The 23,085-nt window shown below is 41.3% G+C and overlaps 1 protein-coding gene across 5 annotated transcripts in view; it reads right to left on the bottom strand.

Annotated features, from left to right (window-relative positions):
- The window catches only part of NIM1K (NIM1 serine/threonine protein kinase), a 69,870-nt gene extending 54,066 nt beyond the window's left edge, over positions 1-15,804 (bottom strand). For 3 of the 5 annotated variants that reach the window (XM_059916332.1, XM_059916331.1, XM_059916333.1), the window contains exon 1: positions 15,655-15,804. The gene's annotated coding sequence lies outside the window, so the exon portion shown is untranslated. Of the gene's footprint in view, positions 1-14,284; positions 14,403-15,077; positions 15,128-15,654 lie in introns of those variants that run through there. The other 2 variants (XM_059916335.1, XM_059916336.1) reach the window with 2 other exon arrangements.
- Between the last annotated feature and the right edge of the window lie 7,281 nt (positions 15,805-23,085).

The following is a 23,085-nucleotide window of genomic DNA, read 5'->3' as shown; positions in this document are numbered from 1 at the left end:
GACAAAGAAGGACACTACATAATGATCAAGGGATCAATCCAAGAAGAAGATATAACAATTATAAATATATATGCACCCAACACAGGAGCACCTCAAAACATAAGGCAAATGCTAACAGCTATAGAAGAGGAAACTGTCAGTAACACAATAATAGTGGGGGAGATTAACACCTCACTTACACCAATGGACAGATCATCCAGACAGAAAATTAATAAGGAAACACAAGCTTTAAATGACACAATAGACCAGATACATTTAATTGATATTTATAGGACATTCCATCAAATCTGTGTAAACAGCAGATTACACTTTCTTCTCAAGTGCACACAGAACATTCTCCAGGATAGATCACATCTCAGGTCACAAATCAAGCCTCGGTAAATTTAAGAAAATTGAAATCATATCAAGCATCTTTTCTGACCACAACACTATGAGATTAGATATAAATTACAGGGAAAACAACGTAAAAAACACAAACACATGGAGGCTAAACAATACGTTACTAAATAACCAAGAGATCACTGAAGAAATCAAAAAATACCTAGAGACAAATGACACGACGTGAAAACACGATCCAAAACCTATGGGATGCAGCAAAAGCAGTTCAAAGAGGGAAGTTTACAGCAATACAATCTTACCTCAAGAAACAAGAAACATCTCAAATAAACAATCTAACCTTGCACCTAAAGGAACTAGAGAAAGAAGAACAAACAAAACCCAAAGTTAACAGAAGGAAAGAAATCATAAAGATCAGAGCAGAAATAAATGAAATAGAAACAAAGAAAACAATAGCAAAGATCAATAAAACTAAAAGCTGGTTCTTTGAGAAGATAAACAAAATTGATAAACCTTTAGTCAGACTCATCAAGAAAAAGAGGGAGAGGACTCAAATCAATAAAATTTGAAATGAAAAAGGAGAAGTTACAACAGACACTGCAGAAATACAAAGCACCATAAGTGACTACTACAAGCAACTCTATGCCAATAAAATGGACAACCTGGAAGAAATGGACAAACTCTTAGAAGGGTATAACCTTCCAAGACTGAACCAGGAAGAAATAGAAAATATGAACAGACCAATCACAAGTAATAAAATTGAAACTGTGATTAAAAATCTTCCAACAAACAAAAGTCCAGGACCAGACGGCTTCACAGGTGAATTCTATCAAACATTTAGAGAAGAGTTAACACCCATCCTTCTCAAATTCTTCCAAAAAATTGCAGAGGAAGGAACACTCCCAAACTCATTCTATGAGGCCACCATCACCCTGATAGCAAAACCAGACAGAGATACTACAAAAAAAGAAAATTACAGACCAATATCACTGATGAATATAGATGCAAAAATCCTCAACAAAATACTAGCAAACAGAATTCAACAACACATTAAAAGGATCATACACCACGATCAAGTGGGATTTACCCCAGGGGTGCAAGGATTCTTTAATATACGCAAATCAATCAATGTGATACACCATATTAACAAACTGAAGAATAAAAACCATATGATCATCTCAATAGATGCAGAAAAAGCTTTTGACAAAATTCAACACCCATTTATGACAAAAACTCTCCAGGGAGTGGGCATAGAGGGAAACTACCACAATAAAATAAAGGCCATATATGACAAACCCACAGCAAACATCATTCTCAATGGTGAAAAACTGAAACCATTTCCTCTAAGATCAGGAAAAGACAGGGATGTCCACTCTCGCCACTCTTATTCAACATAGTTTTGGAAGACCTAGCCACAGCAATCAGAGAAGAAAAAGAAATAAAAGGAATACAAATTGGAAAAGAAGAAGTAAAGCTGTCACTGTTTGCAGATGACATGATACTATACATAGAAAATCCTAAAGATGCCACCAGAAAACTACTAGAGCTAATCAATGAATTTGGTAAAGTTGCAGGATACAAAATTAATGCACAGAAATCTCTTGCATTCCTATACACTAACAATGAAAGATCAGAAAGAGAAATTAAGGAAACAATCCCCTTCACCATTGCAACAAAAAGAATAAAATACCTAGGAATAAACCTACCTAAGGAGGTAAAAGACCTGTACTCAGAAAACTGTAAGACATTGATGAAAGAAATCAAAGATGACACAAACAGATGGAGAGATCACCATGTTCGTGGATTGGAAGAATCAATATTGTGAAAATGACTATACTACCCAAAGCAATCTATAGATTCAGTGCAATCCCTATCAAATTACCAATGGCATTTTTTACAGAACTAGAACAAAAAATCTTAAAATCTGTATGGAGACACAAAAGACCCTGAATAGCCAAAGCAATTTTGAGGGAAATAAACAGAGCTGGAGGAATCAGACTCCCTGATTTCAGACTATACTACAAAGCTACAGTAATCAAGACAATATGGTACTGGCACAAAAACAGAAATACAGATCAGTGGAACAGGATAGAAAGCCCAGAGATAAACCCATGCACCTATGGTCAACTAATCTATGACAAAGGAGGCAAGGATATACAATGGAGAAAAGACAGTCTCTTCAATAAGTGGTCCTAGGAAAACTGGACAGCTACATGTAAAAGAATGAAATTAGAACATTCTCTAACACCATACACAAAAATAAACTCAAAATGGATTAAAGACCTAAATGTAAGACCAGACACTCTAAAACTCTTAGAGGAAAATATAGGGAGAACACTCTTTGACATAAATCACAGCAAGATCTTTTTTGACCCACCTCCTAAAGTAATGGAAATAAAAGCAAAAATAAACAAATGGGACCTAATGAAACTTAAAAGCTTTTGCAAAGCAAAGGAAACTATAAACAAGATGAAAAGACAACCCTCAGAATGGGAGAAAATATTTGCAAACAAATCAACAGACAAAGGATTAATCTCCAAAATATATAAACAGCTCATGCAGCTCAATATTAAAAAAACAAACAACCCAATCAAAAATGGGCAGAAGACCTAAATAGACACTTCTCCTAAAAAGACATACAGATGGCCAAGAGGCACATGAAAAGCTGCTCAACATCACTAATTATTAGAGAAATGCAAATCAAAACTACAGTGAGGTATCACCTCACACCAGTTAGAATGGGCATCATCAGAAAATCTACAAACAAGTGCTGGAGAGGGTATGGAGAAAAGGGAACCCTCTTGCACTGTTGGTGGGAATGTAAATTGATACAGCCATTATGAGAACAGTATGGAGGTTCCTTAAAAAACTAAAAATAGAATTACCATATGACCCAGCAATCCCACTACTGGGCATATACCCAGCGAAAACTGTAACTCAAAAAGACACATGCGGAGGCTTCCCTGGTGGCGCAGTGGTTGAGAATCTGCCTGCCAATGCAGGGGACACGGGTTCGAGCCCTGGTCTGGGAAGATCCCACATGCCACGGAGCAACTAGGCCCGTGAGCCACAACTACTGAGCCTGCGCGTCTGGAGCCTGTGCTCCGCAACAAGAGAGGCCGTGATAATGAGAGGCCCGCGCACCACGATGAAGAGTGGCCCCGCTTGCCGCAACTAGAGAAAGCCCTCGCACAGAAACGAAGACCCAACACAGCCAAAAATAAATATAAAAATTAATTAATTAATTAAAAAAAAAATACACATGCGGACTTCCCTGGTGGTGCAGTGGTTAAAAATCCTCCTGCCAATGCAGGGGACACGGGTTCGAGCCATGGTCTTGGAAGATCCCACATGCCATGCAGCAACTAAGCCGTGTGCCACAACTACTGAGCCTACGCTCTAGAGCCCATAAGCCACAACTATTGAGCCCACGTGCCACAACTACTGAAGCCCTCACGCCTAGAGCCCATGCTCTGCAACAAGAGAAGCCACCGCAATGAGAAGCCCACACACTGCAACGAAGAGTAGCCCCCCCGCTCACCGCAACTAGAGAAAGCCCGTGCACAGCAATGAAGACCTAACTCAGCCAAAAAAAAAAAAAAAAGAAAGACACCTGCACCCCAATGTTCATTGCAGCACTATTTACAATAGCCAGGTCATGGAAGCAACCTAAATGCCCATCGACAGAGAAATGGATAAAGAAGATGTATTACATATATAAAATGGAATATTACTCAGCCATAAAAAGGAACGAAATCGGGTCATTTGTAGAGACATGGATGGACCTAGAGACTGTCATACAGAGTGAAGTAAGTCAGAAAGAGAAAAACAAATATCGTATATTAACACATATATGTGGAATCTAGATAAATGGTACCGATGAACCGATTTGCAGGGCAGAAATAGAGACACAGATGTAGAGAACAAATATATGAATACCAAGGGGGAATGTGGGGGGAGGGGTGGTGGTAGTGGGATAAACTGGGAGATTGAGATAGACATATATACACATATGTATAAAATAGATAACTAATAAGAACTGCTGTATAAAAAATAAATAAATAAAATGAAATTAAAAAAACAAACAAAAACACTATACACTCATTATTAATAAAAATGTTAGCAAACTAGGTATAGAGGGGAACTTGCTCAACCAAGTTACGTCTACCTGCCAAAAACCTACAGCAGACATCTTTTTAAATGGTGAAATATTAGAAGCATTCTCTACAAAATCAGGAAGAAGACAAGGTTGCCTGCTAACACTGCTTCTATTCAATATTTATTGGAGCCTCTGGCCAGTGAAAGAAGACAAGAACTAAATACTGAAAAGAAACAAAACTGTTCTGATTTGCTGACAAAGAATTTTAAACATTGAAAATCCTAGAGACTTTACTCACAAATGATTAAAACTAATAAGTTTAACAATGTTGCTGAAGACAAAATTAGTGCAAATTCAATAACATTTGTATTCACCAATAATAATCTGGCAATAATAAGAAAATATAACAATAATAAAACATATTCCATTCATATGAGTAGCAATAAAAATTCATGAGATACCTAAGAATAAATCCAACAAAGGAGATGAGAGAGACATAAATCATGAAAATTATGAAAGCTTATTGGAGAACAAAAAAGCAGAACTAATACATGGAAAAAACATACTATGTTTAATAAGAGAATACTCAATATCATAAAGATGTAAACTCTTCTCCAAATGAATCTACAAACTTAGTGAATTTCAATTGAAATCTCAATTGTTTTTTGTTTTTGTGTATGAGTATGCTTAAAACGGCATATTTAGTCTTGTATTCCATAACACATGGAACGGGCTTGTTCCAATTTCATGTTTTAGATTGGTACACCTGCTCTCAACTCCAAATTTCAGGACGGCAAACATCTTCATGCCCTCTGAAAGAGGTATGAGCAAAACTGTTAACATGAGTCATTTAGAACAGCCACAGAAGTGTAGGGTTTTAAGCAACTTTCCAAAAAGGCAATGAGTGGTCCTGGGCATAAAACGGGGGAGGTACATTTTTCAACATTTCCATCAGTTAGCTCAATCAGGAAGTGCTCAGCAGATGATTCTATCTTCTGACAAGTGAAAAGTTGAGGAAATGAAAATCTTACCTGAGGAAGATTTCATAAAAATAAATGCGTTTTTAAGAATGGGGAAGAGAGGTTAGCAGAGAAGGTAGAGGTGAGAACTTCCAAGGAAGAAAAATTCCAAAATAATTATAAACCACATTAAGGGTGGTCAGAGGTGGGAGCCTGGAATGGGTCAGGAATAGGAACTCTCGGTACCTTTAAGACATTAGTCCAGCATCACCATTTCAATAGGCAACTTAAATGTCAAAATCTATAACATGGTTACTCCTTGAAGTGGCAGTGTGACATTGGAATACTAATATATTCAGCTATTTGATAACATGATTTCCCAAGGGAAAATCTAAACAAAAACTAGTTGGGATGATTGAACATGCAAATTTTCTAGATTCTAAGTCTTTCGTTTCAAAAATACAAGTGATAGGAAAATAATGTTGTAAAACCTAAGAGAGGTCCTTTAGAAAGGAGGTCATAGTGAAACCGTGCAACTCAGATTGGAAAATAATGTTGCAAAACCTAAGAGAGGTCCTTTAGAAAGGAGGTCATAGTGAAACCGTGCAACTCAGATTGGGACTTGAACCCATGGTCTTTTTTTTTTCTTTTTTGGGTGCATTGGGTCTTTGTTGCCGTGCGCGGGCTTTCTCTAGCTGTGGCGAGCAGGGTCTACTCTTCATTGCGGTGCACAGGCTTCTCACTGCCATGGCTTCTCTTGTTGCAGAGCACAGGCTCTAGGAGTGCGGGCTTCAGTAGTTGTGGCACACGGCTTAGTTGCTCCGCGGCATGTGGGATCTTCCCAGACCAGGGATCGAACCCATGTCCCCTGCATTGGCAGGCGGATTCTTAACCACTGTGCCACCAGGGAAGTCCCTGAACCTATGGTCTTTTAATTGAGATTACACACCTGGTCTCAGGATTTAATAAAGCTCAGGTTCTTCTTGATGTCGCAGAAAGAATTCAGTGAGAGACAAAGCGATAGGTAAGAAGTGGATTTATTTAGAGAGAACATACTCCACAGATGGAGTGTGGGCCATCTCAGAAGGTGAGAGGTGCCGAAATGTGGGGTGGTTAGTTTTTATGGGCTGGGTAATTTCATAGGCTAATAAGTGGAAGGATTATTCCAACTATTTCAGGGAAGGGGTGGGGATTTCCAGGAATTGGGCCACCGCCCAGTTTTTGGCCTTTTATGGTTAGCCTCAGAACTGTCGTGGCACTGGTGGGTGTGTCATTTAGATGCTAATGTATTACAATGAGTGTATAATGAGGCTCAAGGTCCACTGGAAGTCGAATCTTCCACCATCTTGGACCTAGTTGGTTCTAACCAGTTTTTGTCATGTCTTATGGCTATGTCATTCTTTTAAAGGTTGTGCCCTGTCCCCTTCCCTCCTGTTTCAGTAGGAAACATGGGAGTGGGAGGGGTGGAGCTGAAGATCAACCAGCCACAGACTGTGTCAAAACGGTTAGACCTATGAAGTGCTGTTAGACCACCACATGTAATCTTGGCTTGTTATTTATCTTATGGTTGTGGTCTATCTCCCTTATTAATAGCTACTGTTTAATGAGAGCCTACAATAAATAGCAAGTGCTCAGTATGTAGGGTGAACACAGAATTTGTCACTCAAACCAAGACACTTTTGAGAGTAGAAGGAGGTGCTATTAATAATCACACTGGGACAACAGATGTAATCCAGAGCCTTCCCTGATGAACTGGGACACATGGTCACCCTATCAATCAGTGATGGTGTGGCAGTCACCGTAGGCTGGCTCACTCAACATCTTTATTAACTCTCCCTTCCTTGCCTTCTTCTGCTGTAGGGGCTGGAAAGGCCAGTTTCTCTTCCTCCCTCACAGCTAGGGCTGTGGAATACTCCTCCAATAACAAGATGAAATATCCAGTTCAGCAGACTATTTTTAAGTGCCTGCCTACTTTAAGCCAGTGGGTACGAGGTCCTCCCCAAGAGCCGCATAGGTATGATTAAATCATCAGCTAGTGGGGTAAGGTAGACACCTAAACAGATAATTTAAATATAATGTTCAAAGCACTGGGCCAGACATATGTAAAGGTAGGGTGGGCACCCAGAGAACACGTGGCATATGGTCAATGTTCAGGGCAAACTTCCTGAATGAGATGAAACCTGAAAGAATTTGCCCCTGTGATTAAGCAAGTGCTAAGATAAGGAAATGTAGGTCAGGGAAACAGAAAGTGAAATGTGGGTTGTTGTTTTTTTTTAATGGCCATTGAATGTGAGGCAATGTAAAGGGTGGGAAAATCTGTACCTCATTGTCTGCTACAAGAACTAGTGTTGTTGATTATGTCCAAAGGGTATTTGTCTAAACTAGAAGTTCAGAAAAGTTTAAAAGGTTTTTTTAAAAACCTTCATAATTAAATATGATCAGAGTGTATTTTATTAGCCAAGAATGGGAGTAATAGTCTGTATTTGCATCTTAGTCTCTGTTCTGATGGGCAACTTTCACCAATTAATCTAGCATTGAACAAAAAAGGTTTAAGTCACCAAATTTCAACTATCACTGAACATTCCATCAATGAGACAAACAGCTTTAAACCCAGAGTCTACTTACTTAGCCCTGCTATATACTAACCTTTAAAAAAATGTTGCATCCTGTTTCCTATAGCTATTAACCATGTCACCTGTTTTATTGTTTTAAATCTTTTTTACTTTTCTCGGTAGATAGTAGTCACCAAACCACACAGACTAGTTCTCACATGGATGTGATGTGCTATACAGAGAGGGTGACTCTTAAGGAAGCCTGAGTTTAGGCAAGACAGAAGCGTTCCTCCTCACCTTCTACATCACCTTCTATATATCTCCATCCAAAACCCACCACCCAGACCACAAGCCTCTGAAGAACTTCTCTGCTTCCCGAGAAGACAGTAATTCTCTAGCACGTGCAACATGACAGAACACAAACCCACTAACATAAATTTGTCTCAGTGTTACATGGAGTGCTCTCAAGAGGCATGAATCTTCACTGGGGCTGCTCAAGGCTTAATTCCAGAACTCTGGAAACACTGCTAAGCCGACTGCTTCTGGCTACATAGGTCTTGTGTGAGTGAAGCAGACTGGTGACTGTCATGCACTGGGGAAGGGCCAAATCATGTCGGATCTCCCAGGAGATCAAAGCAGCCTCAGCTTTCAGGATGTGTCTGCACGCAGAAGCCTTTTCACTGGCTTCCCAGCCTCACTTAATTGCTGAGGTTCCAAGGAAAAAATCAAAATATCAGATCCACATTCCATGTGGTCTCTGCCATGTGGGTGGAGAGACCCACACCTCCATGCTTAATGGTCCCACTGAGTCCCCCCCCACCACTTCCATTCTGGTTCTCACCCAGCCCTCCCTCTCCTCCTCCATCATCTTTTCATGTGAGTATCCCCTCATTTTGTTCTAATCCACACTTTTCAGATGCCATCTCCAGATTCTTCAGATGCCAGACTGCTTTCATTGTCTAGAGAAGTATAAGACCTGTCTTAACTGTAACTGAGTCTTCTCGAATTCATGACAGGAAGACCTCTTTACACCTGTTCCAAACCCAAAAGGTCCAGAAGGAAGAGTTGGCTTCCCAGTCGGTTAGTACTTAGGAAGAACCTAATTTGCAAGGCTCTGTGTTAGGACCAATACAGGAAGCAAATATACCACACAGAAGAATATTGAACAGTCAAGCTTAAACTATAAAGACAAGTGGAAAAAGCAACATTAAAACTGTATGTAGGGCTTCCCTGGTGGCGCAGTGGTTGAGAGTCTGCCTGCCAATGCAGGGGACATGGGTTCGAGCCCTGGTCTGGGAAGATCCCACATGCCGCGGAGCAACTGAGCCCGTGAGCCACAACTACTGAGCCTGCGCATCTGGAGCCTGTGCTCTGCAACAAGAGAGGCCGCGACAGTGAGAGCCCCGTGCACTGTGATGAAGAGTGGCCCCCGCTCGCCACAACTAGAGAAAGCCCTCGCACAGAAACGAAGACCCAACATAGCCAAATAAATAAATAATTAATTAATTAAATTAAAAAAAAAAATTATGTACAATATGCTTTTTTTTTTTTTGGCTTTATTTTTAACTACCAAGAAACAACCCTCGGAAATGTTAACCATGGTCATCTCTCTAGTTGGGATTATAGATGGTAGTAGAGACAGAATTAAAGATAATTATTTCAAAAAAAAAGATAATTATTTCTTTCATTTTAACATTTGTTTCTGTACTTCTGACAAGAATACTAGCGACATTGATATTTATTGTATACCAGGCACCGTTCTAAGAGCTTTACATGAATCAACTCATTTAATTCTTGCAACTATCCTAGAAGGTAGGTACCATTACTATAGGCCCCCAAAACTGAGGTACAAAGAGGTCAAATAATGTGCCCAAGGTCACACTGTAGGTGAGTCACAGAGCCAGGATTCAAACTCAGCAAGCTGTTCTGGAATTAGACTTAACCCCTACTTCTTGTTGCCTCTGGAATACGTACTATTTTAGAATACATACTTTATGTATAAATATAATATGTCTTACAGTAAAGAACTATAATATTTCTTTACACTAAAGAAAAGAAGATTAAGAAATGAAAAGAAAAAGAAATATAAGACAAGGTAGCCAAGCAGAGAGAGGAGACAAGGTGAAAGAATAATGGTTTAGAAAGGAGTCAGGAGAAATGACTCCACACTTAACATCTCAGGATTGGTTTCCTCCACTGTAAAATGTGAAGGTGGACAAGTCTATATTCTAGAGAGATATTTTACTCTGCAGGTTACCACTAGTTGACATGAAAGGTCATGAAACCTGCACCATCATTTTAGGCTTGGCCTGCACATCATTGATTAGTCTGTAGCAAATTTGCTGTCTTTGTGCTTAGATTAACATCTTCAAACCAATATGTACCGTAACACAAATGCCCAAAGAGTACCAAAACTATTAGTAGAGCTAAGGATATGGTCCTATATGAATGAGAGTAGAGATCAGTTTTTAAAAGACCAAAAGTGGTGAGAAAAGAGAAACTGGTCTGGCAGCATGCATGATTCCAAAGGGCAGCAACCAATTTATTCAAAGCTAAAAATCCTGAGTTGATACAATTAACAATAATCAATACATGACGAGGAAAAGAAACCAATAAAATGCAATAATTTCCCAAGTGTGCCTACATTATTAATTCCCTGTAACTGCAGGACATGAGTTTCCTGGCTCTACCAGGTATATGAACATAATCCATAGAAAGTGAATCCATACTTACTGAAATTTCATAAAACAATGAGAGAATCCTACAAGGTTCCAAAGAGAAAAAACAGATTTCATGCCAAGAATCAAGCAACAGAATGGCAATGAACTTTCAGAAACATTGGAAGCTGGAAAACAATAAACCAATCTTTGGAAATTTGCAGGAATGAATTGCCAGTCTAGAATCCTATACCTAGGCAAACCATCAATTAAGTGTGAGAGTGAAACAGACTTTTCCAGACATGCAAGGTCCCCCAAATTTACTTCCTGTACCCTTTCTTAAGAAGCTAGCAAAATGGATGCTCCATAAAATGAAAGCATAAACCAAGAAAGAAGAAAACAAGAGAACAGGGGGAACAGGGAATCAGCACAGAAGGAAGGTAAAGAGAAATCCTGGAATGCCAGTGTGTGTCAGGGCCATCAGAAAACTGGTTCAGACTGGAGAACTGAGGGGTCCATTTTGGAGGGCTGGTGTGGGTCCCAGAAGGAAGACGATTGGCCGATGCATTTCATTGTGTGGAAAATACCCAGGAGAGGCATTTTCAAGAGCCACTAGAAGAAATGGCTATAGGTTCTAAAAAGTAAACAAATGAAAAACTATTTTCCTCAAAAAAGTTGTAGAGAAAAAGAAATACAACCATAGTTCACGACTTGGCCCTGCAGTGAACGATAATCACACAGTCATAGCAATGCAAACACAACGTTGATTTAATTAACATTGCGATGTCACTTGTGAGAAGCACTATAGGGCAGGATTTTCCACAGAGAGGTGTGCAAGTCCTTGTCTCCTGCACTCTTCCTCCTCACCGTCCTAGCACAAGACATTAGCCCCTGAATCTTCCTCCCCATTCCCCTGTATAAAATCCAAATTACTCAAACAATGGTTACTAATCCAAAAGAGCAATTTCTCCCTTTTCTATCCTTGACCAACTATTTCTGAAATTAGCAGAACTTTGGCTGCTCTGGCTAAAGTCCTAGGAAACATTTAGTCCTCCTTCCCTAAGCCTGATGCTCTGTGGAGCTCTCCCCTGCCTGGTATTTGCAAATAAGGGGTTATACTAATGGTGCTCTGGCTGATTTTCTTCCACCAACTATGCTGCAAAAATGGAGGAAGGGGAAGTTGGACGGGTGGAGTAAGACAGCTATATCCTCCCCTATAATAAGAGAAAGTACATAGATTCTGTCTAAAACTGGTAACTCAAGGACCAGCCACATAAGTGGAATTATTTGGAAATGGGGAGGTATGTGATCAAACAGCGAAGAGCAGAGTCTCCCAAGGAGGGGGACTGTTGTTTTTTTTTTTTTTTAATTAATTAATTAATTAATTTAGTTTTGGCTTGTTGGGTCTTTGTTTCTGTGCGAGGGCTTTCTTTAGTTGTGACAAGCGGGGGCCACTCTTCATCGCGGTGCGCGGGCCTCTCACTATCGCGGCCTCTCTTGTTGCAGAGCACAGGCTCCAGACGCGCAGGCTCAGTAGTTGTGGCTCATGGGCCTAGTTGCTCCGCAGCATGTGGGATCTTCCCTGACCAGGGCTCGAACCCATGTCCCCTGCATTGGCAGGCAGATTCTCAACCGCTGCGCCACCAGGGAAGCCCGGGACTGTTGTTTTGTTAGAATCTTTTCACATGCTCTAATTCACAAAATTAGATGAATGCCTTACTTTGATAACAGTTTAAGCAATTTTTAAAAGTGAACCTTGCAATTTAAAGTTTAAATATTGCAATTATGTAATCAAGTGTGTCTACAAATTATCCCAACAAGTGTAAATGTAGAAAGCTTTCTTAGTGGCTTAAGGATTGGGAAGAAGGAGGTCTAGCGAGCAGATGGGAAGGCTGCCCCAGCCCATACTACTGAGAGGAAGCAGTGACCCAGAGAGATTTCTGGTCCACCACTCAGGCCTCCCAGAGATCCTCTAAGTTGGAGGATTTTGCTAAATAGGATAGTGGGGGCTTTCTGGAAAAGCATCAGATTCTCTGTTCTCCATGGAAGATGAAGAGTAGAGTTCTTTTTAGCTTCCTTTCTCCAACTTGTTTTTCTTTTGCTTTTGTTTTCGTTTTTCTGTGCAACTCTCTTTACACTCAATTTTTTCTTTTTACTCCCTTTCCTTTAATCTGTGAGTTTTCTTCTCACTTAAGACTTTTTCCCTACTGTTTTATTTTTCTCATAATCTTAAATTCTTCCTGCCACTCTACCTTGTCTCTCTTCTCACCTAGATTTTCTCTAAGTCCTACCTGATACTCATGTTCATAGACATGCCAGGTGATTTTAGTTTTCATCTCTTAATTTTCCAAGTAGTTAGCTGAGATGACTTGAGTCTTTAGAACACGACTTGCCCATCCATAAAACTGGTTAATATTCTTCAGTATACTGTATGATAATGGTTGAGCTATCTTTGAAGTTCTTGAGAAAAAAGTAATTTAAGAACTGTGATCTGATTAATTCAAATTGTAGACTATTGTCTTCATAAGAAATTTGAATATTTTCTTCTTTTCTTGAAATTTATAACTTCAATTCTAGAGAACTTTTTCTAGAATGACCATAGGAGGTGACAACCATAGACTGAGACTAATTTTATAAACAGTTTGTCTTTTCAACAACTGAAAGAAAATCAGCCAATGAATTAAGGCTCTTTAGTCCCTAGAGAAATACTGTAATGAGATTCAAAGAATGCAGTTGGATTTTACATTATATTTTAATTTTTAAGTTTCTTAAAATGGAACTAGATACTTGGCTGAAAACATTAAGCTACTAAGACAAATTCTTTTTTTTTTTTTTTAACTGTAAGTCTAGGGGCTTTCAAATTTCCCAGTCATATGCTATCAATATGTAAATTTAATTTATAGGATTCAATGCTCAGGAATTGTGAATGTGTAAAAAATTAAGGTCCTTTAAAGACATCAACACTTACTAATAGAAGTATTTGACTGGGACCATTGCTCCGCCCAAATTAAGCCTTTTTAACTGAAAACTTAAGGCCAAACCTAGAGCATAAAGGGCTCTATGGCCTATCTGTAGTTATTACTGGGAAATTGAGATTTCACACAAAACTGTCTTTATTTTAAATGCAGTTGTTATTAGAAAAAAGCACACACCTCAAACTAAATATCAATCCACATTTTTTTCCTAGCACAGAATGAGGCCTCTCTGAAGGTTTTTACAGGCTTACCACTTAACAGTGGTCAAGCCAAAAATAAACCTATGAGGACTTTACTAGGCAATTCAACAGCACACAAAACACCAGTCCATGGAGAGCTGGACTTAGCTTTTTCCCTATTAGCCTCTTTCTGGGCCTCCCACTCACATTTCCCCATCTCCTAATTAGAAAGCTAATTAGGATTCCAAATTTAATGCTTAATGGGGAGGGAGATCTGGTCACAGGCCAGGATTCCTTTAACATCAAACACTCCTCCGCCTCCGTCCTTAGTGCAGAGAGCTGTGGGAAGAGAGCTGGGCCAGCGGGCCTGATTGGCTGGAGGGCAGTGTTTACTCTCAGTTGTCTGAGAGGGAAGATCTGTTTCACAAATTGCACACTCTGAAAAGGTAAAATTAAGGAACAACGACATGCCTTGGGCTTTTAGTACTTTAAAGAAACAAGTATCTTACAGGCTCGATTATTATTACCATGGTAACATGAGGCGACGTGGGGAGATCTCCTCAAGAACAGTTCCTGGATCCAGCCAGGCAGTCTCTCAACAGTGCCGGGCGACTTCTTCAGTTACCATGGCAACCAAAATTAGAAGTGCTTTTGCAACACTAACAGAAACCATCTTTTGAAGCTCTTCTGTGAATCAAATTGAATACTGATGATGCAAACTTGAGTGATACATATTTTTCAAACATTAAAAAAAATCATATCGCCATAAACAAACACTCGTTTTAGATTCCCCTTTGCAATCTTGACTTAACTTGGAATCGATTTTTCGGTCTGGTTTTGTTTGTTTCCCTTTTGGATTCCCGCGGCCTCGAGTGCAAAGGCGATTTGTTTAACTTCCAAAATTGCACGGGTGAGAGCTTAGAATGTGGTTCCTTCGCTCTCGGTTTGAAACGGGGTGAGGAATGGGGTGGGGGAGGGTGGGTCTAACAGAGAGCCCTCTTGTCTAATAAAGTCGGGAGGACGAAAACGGGGAGGGGGTGGGGAGACAGGCCGGGAGGGACGGCGGAGGAGGGAGAGAGAGAAGGGAAGAAAAAAAGTGCAGAGGGCTGAACCTCCGCTACCCTTATTAGGGCTAGGAGCTCCTTTATCTGTTGCCTGGACCTCTCCATCCGCTCCGATTTTGTGTCAGGCACACAAAGCTGATCGGAGACGGCATTTTAAAGACCCTGTTGCGATCCTCTCCGGGTCGCATCGCCCAATCCTCGAGCTCCTAATATTGCTGAAGGGACCTCAGGGAAGAGGAGACAGGTTCTTCCTTACTTGTACAGTCTTTCAAAAGGAGCGTTTTTCTTTCGGGCGCGTCGTGGCGTGGGGTGTGGTGGAGGGTTCCTTCCTCTGGGCCACAGCCGTTCACTGTCAGTTCCCTCCACTGCCCACTGCCAGCCGGGGTCACGCAGGTCCCCGGCCCTCGATACAAACTCTCGAGCTCTGGGCTTGCGCCCGGGAGCGCTGGTGGCGCGCAGCTGGTGTGCGCGGGGCGAGGCTCAGGGCGCGCCCCCAGACACGGGTGCCCGCACCAAGCCGGGACTCCGGGACACAGGCGCACACGCCCCCGGGCGCACGACCCCGGGCACGGGCCCCACGCGCCGGCACACCCCGGTCTCCGCCTCCAACGCGCTCTCCTCCCAGGCGCGCTGGGCCTGGGAGGGGGCGCCCCTAAAAAGCACCTAACCTTCTCCTAACCCCAAGTGCCCACCCCCGCCAGGAGTTGTGTCTCTCTTTCCCCTCGGGTCACGGGGAGGAGAGGCGTCCCTCCTCAGCACCCAGGTCGGTAGCCTGGCGGAGGAAGGGGCTGCCGGGTGGGGTGCTGGCTGCGAGCCCCGCGGGCCTCGCTTACCTTGGTGGCGAGCTCCTCTCGCGGGGTCCGCTGCGCGGCGCCCGGCCAGGCGCTCCCGGTGGTTGGCGCGCGCGCGGACGGTGCGTGGGTGCCGGGGCGCCGCGGCCGCGCTGTAGGCTCCCGGAGCTGTCAGGGGTGGCCGACCTGACGGACGGCGGCCGCGGCAAACCCCGCCCACCGGCCCGGCCCGGGCTCCTCCAAGGGGACCCAGTCGCCCCGCAGCGTTTCCCGAAGGACCAATCCGGAGCGGGGGGCTGGCCCGGCGCAGGGGGGAAGGGGAGGCCCGCGGGGTACCGGGACACGGGCCTGGACCTCTTAGGTCGGTTTCTATGGTAGCCAGGAGGGAGGGGCTAGAGGGAGTGGGGCGCGCGGCGCGGGGACACCCGTCGCAGACACTCGAGGAGGGCGTTTGGCCCTGCCGCAGAGAGGACGCCGCCTAGAGCACGGATGCGAAGTGGCCGCACAACCGAAAGAGGGTTGACACAGCTCCCATCAACTCACGCTTCGACCTGAGCCGCTCCAGCCTCTGGATAAAAAAGGTTTCCGTGTCCTTGGGAGACAGCGACCCAGTAATCTTCCTAACAGAACGGGGTTTTCTAGCACACCACAGTGACGGCTCCTTCAGGTGAGTATGGCAGGGTTTAGGCTCTGCAGAAATAAGCGCTAATGCCACCCTCAGAGCGGAGTCCTTGCATATATTAGGCCCTGTTCCTTTGGTGCCACTTAGGCAGTGGACCCCTAATTTCCTGTGTACTCCGCAGCTATGACTCTCTGGCTAATGGTAGGTGCCAAATATTTTTCCAGTTTACAAACAAGGAGGGAATGCGATTCACCGAATACTAAAGCATAGAGATGATTTATTGAAGTTCAAGTCCTTCATTCTACAGAGGAGGAAATCGAAGTCGGAGAGGTCAATTAACTTAACAAGGGCCACACAGCTAGTTAATGGCAGAGCCATGATTAGGGGCCCTAAGTCACAGCTCAGTGAACACTCTTTCCTCCTCCTCCTGTTGTGGCATCCTCAATTCATGATTACCAGGGTGTATTTACAAAATCGAAAGAGCTGAGGAGAAAAATAACCTAAGTTTAAAACCCTTTTATGGTAGAAATTAGGGTATCCAAAGATTCCTTTTTTCACTACTTGCCAGGAACTGTGACACTTTCACAAAGAGTAACCGATTAAATCCTCACAATAACCTTTTTAGTTAGGTGCTCTTATTACCATCCCTGTTTTGATAGATGAGGAAACTGAGGCCCAGAAACGTTATTTCACTTGCTCAAGGTCACACAGCTGTCCGGTGCTGGTGCTGGGATTCAAACCTGGTAGTCTGACTCGAGTCTGCAGCTCTTCCTTACTACCCTCTGCTGCCTCTTTGTATGATGATTAAAGGGGCCAGAACAGGAAAGGCAAGAAATAAAACCTTGGACAGCTCCACAGACTGACCGTTGAGATTGGCAGGAAAACCAAGAGAACCTAGAATTGCTTCCTCGTTTTGTAAGAGTGGTCATCTACCTGTGTAGGATAAAGGTTCTCTGTGAGAAAAGTGTGACTTTAAAGGGAGGACTTCTCAAAAGACAAAAGGACGTTTTTTAAAAGGAGTAATTTTGGGACTTCCCTGGTGGCGCAGTGGTAGAGAATCCGCCTGCCAGTGCATGGGACATGGGTTCGAGCCCTGGTCAGGGAAGAGCCCACATGCCACAGAGCAACTAAGCCCGTGTGCCACAACTACTGAGCCTGTGCTCTAGAGCCTGCGAGGCACAACTACTGAAGCCCACGTGCCTAGAGCCTGTGCTCCACAGCAGGAGAAGCCACTGCAATGAGAAGCCCACGCACCACAACAAAGAGTAGTCCCCACTCGCCGCAACTAGAGAAAGCCTGTGCGCAGCAACGAAGACCCAATGCAGCCAAAAATAAATAAATAAAAATTTTTAAAAAATAGAGTAATCTTAATACATGCCGTCAGTCTCTCTAAAACAATAAAATACAGGATAAATCATTGCATATTTTAAAAATATAAAATACTCCTTGAATCCTACATGACAATACACAGAACAGGATTTCATAAAGAAACTGCCTAGATACCAAGAGCCTCAAACTCCCAACCTGACATGTACTCTGTCATAGGCCCTCCCACCGTGTACCCGTAGAGCACCAGAGGGCAAAGCCGATGCTCGATTCTAGAGAATTAAGAGGTTACTGAAAACTTCAGGCTATCATAGAAAAGGAAAACTTAAAACTCAGCATCAGAAACCACTTCTCTTAAAGTCCATTGGCCAGACTCCATTCCAGGAGCCCCTTATACCCCAATTTCTCTTGCAGACGTGCTGCTAGGGCCTGCTCCCTTTCAAATCATAAACCCTTCCCTCATGCCTTCCCTTCCCTTGGGAGTCCCGGGATACCCAGCCATACAGGGCTGACCTCATGGTTCAATTCCCTTCACTTGAAAAAAGTGTTGTTTTTCTCCTAGAAAGGGCCATTCAACAATAGGTTGATTACAATGTAACAGTAATATATAGAGGTTAAAATTTCTTGTTTTGAATAGTATGGGGAAATATTTTCAACATGTTAAGTGAAAGCAAAAGTTACAAAACAGAATGACACAAATTTGTGATATATATAACTAGAAGGAACTACACCAGACATTGGAAATGTTTTTGGTTATGTGGCAGAATCTCAGGTGATTTAAATGATCTTAATACTTTCCAGTGTTGTTTGCATTTTCTACAATGGGTGTATATGTCAGAAAAAAATTTTAATGTCAGAAAAATATTATTTTCCAAAAGAATTGATGAAACTGTAAGACCTATAAAGACAGTATAGACAGTTTCATGTTATTGCGGAGCTCATTAAAATTTAGTTTGCTAAACCCTGCTCCCTTGTGTTAGCGGAAAAGAAGTCAAATACATTCTTAGGAACAACAGACTCTAATACAGAAGGTCCTTGTTCTATACTTTGAGTAACATTGACAGTGGCTAAAAGTTTAGATTTTTGAGTCATAAAGCTACACCTTGACTCCTAGCTCTGTTACTTACTACTTATATGACACTCTGGTTTCAAGCACCTTCTAGCCTGTTTCCTCACCTGTAATCTGGGAGTTGTGAGAATTGAGACAAAGTTTCTGGAAAACAGTAAACTAGGTTTTGTTAATCTGGAGTCCGTGGGCTCAGGTGGTAGGCAGGAGGATCCCCCATTGACAATGTATCTGTCTACTCCTTTCATCACAGTCTCTAAGTAGTTGGGGCCCAAACGTCAGAACCTCCTCTAATAAATGCCTAATAAATGGTAGCTATTATTTTTATTTCAGGTTTTGAGGGATCTTTCCACCTTTAGTGCTGTTCTAGGGCATATAGGGACATTCTTCTCTAATTTTCTGGTCATTAAGTTACCTGATACATAGCATCCCTATTGAATGTGAACCTGGGCTATTCATGGGGTTTTCCTACCTCCACTCTCCTTTCTCTCTCCTGGTAGGGATATTTGACATATCTTGGGAGCGGACACAGAGCAAAAGTTTTCTAAGACTGCATATTGCTGTAGAGTTGAACCTGTAACTCAAAAGGTATATCCTGTTCCGGGAAAATTTGTTTTATTTATGCTGTTCAGGTTCTGTGTGCTACCTGAGTCTGAGACTTCATGTCTTACAGACAATTCAGAAACATTCTCAGACAATAGCTCTTTGAATATGATCCCTGTCCCACGTTTATCTTTCTTTCAGGTTTTCCAATTGAACATTATGTGTGTCAGACCCGCTCATTCTATCTCATGCCTTTTTTCATATTTTCCAGATTTTTACCTTCTGTTTACCTTCTTTCACATTCTGGGTAATGTCTTCAGCTCTATCTTCTATTTCACAAATTCTCTCTGTGCTGTAATTAATCAGCTGTTTAATCTGCACACTGACTTTATAAGCCTTGACAATGCAAATATAATGAGCAAATCAAATTGAGTCACTGACAATTAGTATTTATTAAAATCCCTTTTCCCTTAATTTTATAGGAACCTTTAAAGGACTAGTAGTAAAGAAACATTTATCTGAGGTTTATTCATGTATTCTGCTTCCCTTCTTATTTCTGTTAAATTCAAGCAAAATTAAACCAAAAGAATTAAGACTAGCATGGCAATTCTGTTTTTAAAAGTTCTCTCTCTCTCTCTCTCTCTCTCTCTCTCTCTCTCTCTCGTGCATATGTATATGGACAGATATTCATGTAATGTTAACAATAGTTATTTCTGATGAATGGGTCTTGGAGTAGTTTTTAACTTTCTTATTTTTCTAAAATAGGTGAATCTTCTACTTGAGCAAGTATAATTGAACAACAACAACAAAGTAGAAAAAAAGGTTGTAAATTTCAGCAGCTGAGTGAGGTGCCACTACTCCTTCTGCCAGTCAGCTTAAATTCTATTGATATACTGGGTACTTTAATTCACTTTAGACTTTCCTGCCTTATCATTTAGTCATTAATGTTCAATATTGAGCTTTCTTCCTAAAGGTTAAGTACAACAGAGAAAAGAGAGAGAGGGAGGAGGGGGGGAGGGGGTAGAGAAAAAAACCCAAATTGTGATCTTGAGACATTTTCATATAAAAAGTTTTCATTATAAAAGTAATTTTCATTAAAAAATTTGAGTTGCTGAGATTCCCACTATAGTAGCAACTATACCCCAAACTTTTCTTGCCTATGTAGCCAAGTATAGCAATAAGTGTGATAGTTTCTTATAATCAGCACTTGGGTGTTATTTACAGTTGGACAGTGGACAGATGAGGCCCATTGATCCTGTAGGGAAATTATCTCATGAAAAGTTGTCAGAATCAAATAGTTACTTTTGTTTGATTTTTGTCTTTAGTTTTTCATAAGCACCATTTCAACTGGACTAGGGTTCTGAGCCCCTATTATTCCCTCCGTAGTGTTTCCTAGCTGTATCTAATTGATAGCTATTATTTCAGAGGACACAGTTACTGCTCTAATATGGGTGGTCTACCAAACCCCCAACCAGTTAATGATCTAGCTCTTCTCTTAGGTGAATTCATACATTGACATTTGCTCCTCAGCAGATAATTAGCTATCGTTTTGTCTCTAAAGTATATTTGAGTTACCCAGTGGAAGCAAAATTATTCAATTATTGTGATTTTCCAGCTTCTAATTTCTTATTATTCTCTAACATTTCATGTCTTTGTGGCATTTTCATTTCAGAAACATTATGAAGGCAATTCATTACTGAGAATACGTAGAATGCTCTTGAAACAAAAAAATCCAAGACTGTTGTCTTAGTCCAGTCCATTACATGAATAGTAAACATGAACAACAGGTAACAAGATATTTTGAGTAGCACCTGACTACGCTACAAAAAAATAAGAGACCCTCAAAACAAGTTAATGCCACTGGCTAGTCATTTGCGCTTCCTTTAAGTACTCTGTGTCAGCCATTCTCCAGGTGTGGTTCCAAGACTAAACCCAGTGTATTACCTGGGAAGGTTAGGAATGCATTCTTGGGTCCTAACCCAGACCAATTGAATTGTGCGTTTTAACAAAATGCTGATGCAAGCTGTTGTTGCAGAACCATTGCCTAGATGGTGTGGTCTCAAGGCAAGGAGACTGGCAAGGAGCTACCAAAAGGCAATTTGCTCCTTGTGTTTTGCCACCTTTTCTGATCTCCTGTTCCCCCACCCTAACCCCATCAAGGGCTGATGTAAATTACAAAAGGAAAATGGGTGTTTTACTTATGCTCTGTGCAATCCAATATTGTCAGCCACAAAGAGATCTCATACAGAGGTAACTGTATTTTAGTGATCAAGGGTGTAGTCTGTGGAGTCTGACTCCCTGGTTTCAGATATTGGCCCCACTTTCTACCAGCTATTTCTTATCTCCTCCTCTTAGTTTCCTCTATTTGTAAAATGATAGCTAATAATGTTAATTACCTCATGAGGTCATTGAGATGATTAAATGTAAAGTGCTTGGCATATAATAAGTGATTCATAAATGACGCTATTCTGTTACAAGATTTTTCTCTCCTAGGCTGTATTTTGGTACAAATATCAAGGTGGGCATCACTTCAGTTGTATAATTATGTGTCATATTTAGTGCCGTATTAGGTTGTGAGAAAGCTGAGGAGAAAAAAATTACGAATTCACATGCTGCCTTCCTATGTACCATGTCAACAGAATTAATGAAGTAACATTTATAGAACATGGAGTAGTTTAAAGATAGTCTGTAAATTCAGCATACATTTATGATAATGACAGCCTCTACATTTATGGTTTTAAAGCAATACACTTCTAGGCCTCCAAATATAATGGATCTCATTAATTGGTGGTGATAGTTTTAATTCGTTCTGCTTCTCACTTGAATGCTTTATGACAAATTCTTTAAGAGCCATGGCACAGCTCAGCACATTACACATGAAAAACATTCAGCTTAGGTTTCTCTCCTGATATAACACAGTGGTCAGTGTTAATAAACTCAAAGCTATTATGTTACCTCCAACAAAATCAGGCTAAACTTTTAAGAGGTCATTTACTTGTAATTTTACATGACAGTTATAAAAAAAACTGTTTCCATGTGACTACTTTAAAGACCATCTGTTTGGTCTTTAATTGTTCATTTGTTCATTTAGAACAATCAAGCCATGTTGAAGATGTGCATTAAAATCCACTTGATTTACTGGTTGACACTCTATCTACATCTAGGCCTCAGTCAATACTGTTTGCTTATTCTAAGTATAAAGTGGGTAATTAGTCTAGAAGACTCTCATGGACTTTTTTAATCTTGAAACATTACTTCAAAACTGAATGTAGTTGGAGCAGAAGCACTTACCTTTCCATGAAAATATTTCTACTTTCAATAGTAGGATGAGGATGGCAGCCTTTTTAAATGGTAAGACTGTAAGATCCTTCTGTTTGTGTACATATCCAAAAGATTTCTAGATTTTAAATGTATTGCTATTAGGGTTCAGTTAGTTTTCCTTTGAATCTCAGATGATACATACGGTATAATAAAAAAATATGTATCCAGTCTTTGTCCCTGGTTCCTGGCACTAAGCTCCTAGAACCCTCGCAATTTCCTGAGTTAGGTCTTCTGTTTAACAAGCCCATACCTGAGTTTATGTAATGAGGTGACTCTAGGCTCTGGTCACCAGAGGAATCAACCATATGAATTAGAGGGCTAGAACTATCAGCCCCACCCCCAAGATCTCCAGGGAAGTAGGAGGGGCTGGAGAGAGTTCAATAATCAATGGCCAATGACTTAATCATGTCCAGGTAATGAAACTTAAGTAAACAGTGTTAAAAGGAGCATCTGGGTAAACACATCCACGTGCTGGGAGGGTGGAGCACCAGGACAGGACAGGGCAGTGCTGCACACTTCTTCCCCCACTTGGCCCTATGCAGGTCCTTCCTCCCATCTGTTCCTGGTTTGTAGCCTTTATAATAAAACTACACTC

The sequence above is a fragment of the Balaenoptera ricei genome, chromosome 3, assembly GCF_028023285.1.
Source record: "Balaenoptera ricei isolate mBalRic1 chromosome 3, mBalRic1.hap2, whole genome shotgun sequence".
NCBI classification, from domain to species: Eukaryota; Metazoa; Chordata; class Mammalia; order Artiodactyla; family Balaenopteridae; genus Balaenoptera; species Balaenoptera ricei.
The sequence above is the reverse complement of the archived record's forward strand: the minus strand, read 5'-3'. Positions and strand labels throughout refer to the sequence as shown.